Here is a 3,774-nt window from a genome sequence, read left to right on the forward strand (position 1 = left end):
CTGTTACTGGATAGGTAGTGAGGGCCTTTAGGCCTGAAGGTCCATAGTGCCACTGTCCTTAAGGGGGGCAGAGCAGTCAGCCTCTGTGGAGGTTGGCTGCTCTGTCCCCCTTTTTTTTGGCCCATTTTTCCAATCACCAGGCCCAGAGTTTGACCTTTAGGGATTTATGTGTTCTCTCATGCCAGGAGAGAGAGGCCTGTTCCTTGATAGGGAGTTAGGGCCTTTATGCCTGTATGTGTACTCTCATTCACAGAGATGGACATAGTGCAATTTCTGTGATATATTTACCATCTATTTTGGGTTACCAGATGCACATTTCAAATCACCAGTTGCACGGATGTATATGCTCATCAAGCAGTTGGCTACCTTAAGAGAGTCATAGTTACTCCCTCCATTCACCCGCGGTCCATATTTTAATTTTTGGGTTACCAGATGCACGTTTTCAATCACCAGGTGCACGGAGGATTAATAGCAATCTGCATCCATCGTGATATTTTAAACCGTCCATAAAGCACTCAAATAGGGCCCCCACTGAGAGAGGGCCGTAGTGGGCTACTCCCCTGGCGGGCATGAAGGTCAGGTATAGCTTTAAATGCATTTTGAACAGTTTTATAATTTTTGGGTTACCAGATGCACACGGGTCTTTTGCAAAACAATCACAATCTGCATCCATCGTAATATCTTAAAGTGTCCATAAAGCACTAAGGACGGCCCCGACCAAGAGAGGGCCGTAGTGGGCTACTCCCCTAGCGGGCTATATAAATAAAATGACCGGTAAATGCATTTTGGACAGTTTTATAATTTTTGGGTGACCAGGTGCACAAGTTCCATTTGGGTGACCAGGTGCACGCCGGCTTTTGGGTGACCAGGTGCACAAGTTCCATTTGGGTGACCAGGTGCACGCCGGCCTTTGGGTGACCAGGTGCACACGGTTCTTTTGGGTGACCAGGTGCACATGGTCCTTTGGGTGACCAGGTGCACGCCGGCCTTTGGGTGACCAGGTGCACATGGTCCTTTTGGGTGACCAGGTGCACATGGTCCTTTTGGGTGACCAGGTGCACATGGTCCTTTGGGTGACCAGGTGCACGCCGGCCTTTGGGTGACCAGGTGCACATGGTCCTTTTGGGTGACCAGGTGCACGCCGGCCTTTGGGTGACCAGGTGCACACGGTTCTTTTGGGTGACCAGGTGCACATGGTCCTTTGGGTGACCAGGTGCACGCCGGCCTTTGGGTGACCAGGTGCACGCCGGCCTTTGGGTGACCAGGTGCACATGGTCCTTTTGGGTGACCAGGTGCACGCCGGCCTTTGGGTGACCAGGTGCACACGGTTCTTTTGGGTGACCAGGTGCACATGGTCCTTTGGGTGACCAGGTGCACGCCGGCCTTTGGGTGACCAGGTGCACGCCGGCCTTTGGGTGACCAGGTGCACATGGTCCTTTTGGGTGACCAGGTGCACGCCGGCCTTTGGGTGACCAGGTGCACACGGTTCTTTTGGGTGACCAGGTGCACATGGTCCTTTGGGTGACCAGGTGCACGCCGGCCTTTGGGTGACCAGGTGCACATGGTCCTTTTGGGTGACCAGGTGCACATGGTCCTTTGGGTGACCAGGTGCACGCCGGCCTTTGGGTGACCAGGTGCACACGGTTCTTTTGGGTGACCAGGTGCACATGGTCCTTTGGGTGACCAGGTGCACGCCGGCCTTTGGGTGACCAGGTGCACATGGTCCTTTGGGTGACCAGGTGCACGCCGGCCTTTGGGTGACCAGGTGCACATGGTCCTTTTGGGTGACCAGGTGCACGCCGGCCTTTGGGTGACCAGGTGCACACGGTTCTTTTGGGTGACCAGGTGCACATGGTCCTTTGGGTGACCAGGTGCACGCCGGCCTTTGGGTGACCAGGTGCACACGGTTCTTTTGGGTGACCAGGTGCACATGGTCCTTTGGGTGACCAGGTGCACGCCGGCCTTTGGGTGACCAGGTGCACATGGTCCTTTTGGGTGACCAGGTGCACAAGTTCCATTTGGGTGACCAGGTGCACGCGGTTCATAACAGCGCGGTTATCTGCTTTAATGTCCGAGGAGGGGTGCTTAAGTGTGGGTGCCCTGGTTCACCTGGTATGCGAGGTTGTGGAGGTGGGGGGGGTCCCCTGCTGGTATCATCCCCGAAATAGAGGGGTGATACCCGGGTGGTGAGTAAGGGCCTACAAGCCTGGAGGTCAATAGCTCCAGGGGGTAAGCTCTACTGTCATGTCCGTAAATAGAGTGGTGTTACCCGGGTTTTGAACCATATTTTAATTTTTGGGTTACCAGATGCACACGGGTCTTTTGGAAAACAATCACAATCTGCATCCATCGTAATATCTTAAACTGTATATAAATCACCTAAGGACGGGCCTGACCGAGAGAGGGCCGTAGTAGGGTACTCCCCTAGCGGGCTATATCAATAGAATGACCGGTAAAATGATTTAAAACAGTTTTACAATTTTTGGGTTACCAGATGCACACGGGTCTTTTGGAAAACAATCACAATCTGCATCCATCGTAATATTTAAAACTGTCCATAAAGCACTGAAGGACGGGCCTGACCGAGAGAGGGCTGTAGTAGGGTACTCCCCTAGCGGGCTATATCAATAGAATGACCGGTAAAATGATTTAAAACAGTTTTATAATTTTTGGGTTACCAGATGCACACGGGTCTTTTGGAAAACAATCACAATCTGCATCCATCGCGATTTCTTAAAGTGTCTATAAAGCACTCAGGACGGCCCCGACCGAGACAGGGCCTTAGTGGGGTGCTCCCATAGCGGGCAACAATGAGAGGGGTGCCTTTAAATTCATTTTGAACCATATTTGAAATTTTGGGTTACCAGATGCACGTTTTCAATCACCAGTTGCACGGAGGATTAATAGCAATCTGCATCCATCGTGATTTCTTAAAGTGTCTAAAAAGCACCCAAGGACGGCCCTGACAGAGAGAGGGCCGTAGTGGGGCACTCCCCTAGCGGGCTATATCAATAGAATGACGGGTAAAAGTATTTAAAACCGTTTTATAATTTTTGGGTTACCAGATGCACGTTTTCAATCACCAGGTGCACGGAGGAAAATGAGCATTTGCATCCATAGTCATGTCTTAAACCGTCCATAAAGCACTCTTGGCCGGCCCCGGCAGAGAGAGAAAGAGATGGTGGAAAAAAAAAAAAATCATCATCAGACCTTCCATAAATAATTCGGGCCGGCCCCCATTGCTAAAGGTCCGTAGTAGGGTGCGCCATAAGCGGACATGAATAGATGGAACACCGCTAACCGCATAGAGAACCGTGTTTTGGGTGACCAGGTGCACGTTTTCAATCACCAGTTGCACATTTTCAATCACCAGTTGCACGGAGGATTAATAGCAATCTGCATCCATCGCGATTTCTTAAAGTGTCTATAAAGCACTCAGGTCGGCCCCGACCGAGACAGGGCCTTAGTGGGGTGCTCCCATAGCGGGGAACAATGAGAGGGGTGCCTTTAAATTCATTTTGAACCATATTTGAAATTTTGGGTTACCAGATGCACGTTTTCAATCACCAGTTGCACGGAGGATTAATAGCAATCTGCATCCATCGTGATTTCTTAAAGTGTCTAAAAAGCACCCAAGGACGGCCCTGACAGAGAGAGGGCCGTAGTGGGGCACTCCCCTAGCGGGCTATATCAATAGAATGACGGGTAAAAGTATTTAAAACCGTTTTATAATTTTTGGGTTACCAGATGCACGTTTTCAATCACCAGGTGCAC

Source organism: Oncorhynchus mykiss, chromosome 20, assembly GCF_057628025.1.
Source record: "Oncorhynchus mykiss isolate SJ-2025 chromosome 20, ASM5762802v1, whole genome shotgun sequence".
Taxonomy (NCBI): domain Eukaryota; kingdom Metazoa; phylum Chordata; class Actinopteri; order Salmoniformes; family Salmonidae; genus Oncorhynchus; species Oncorhynchus mykiss.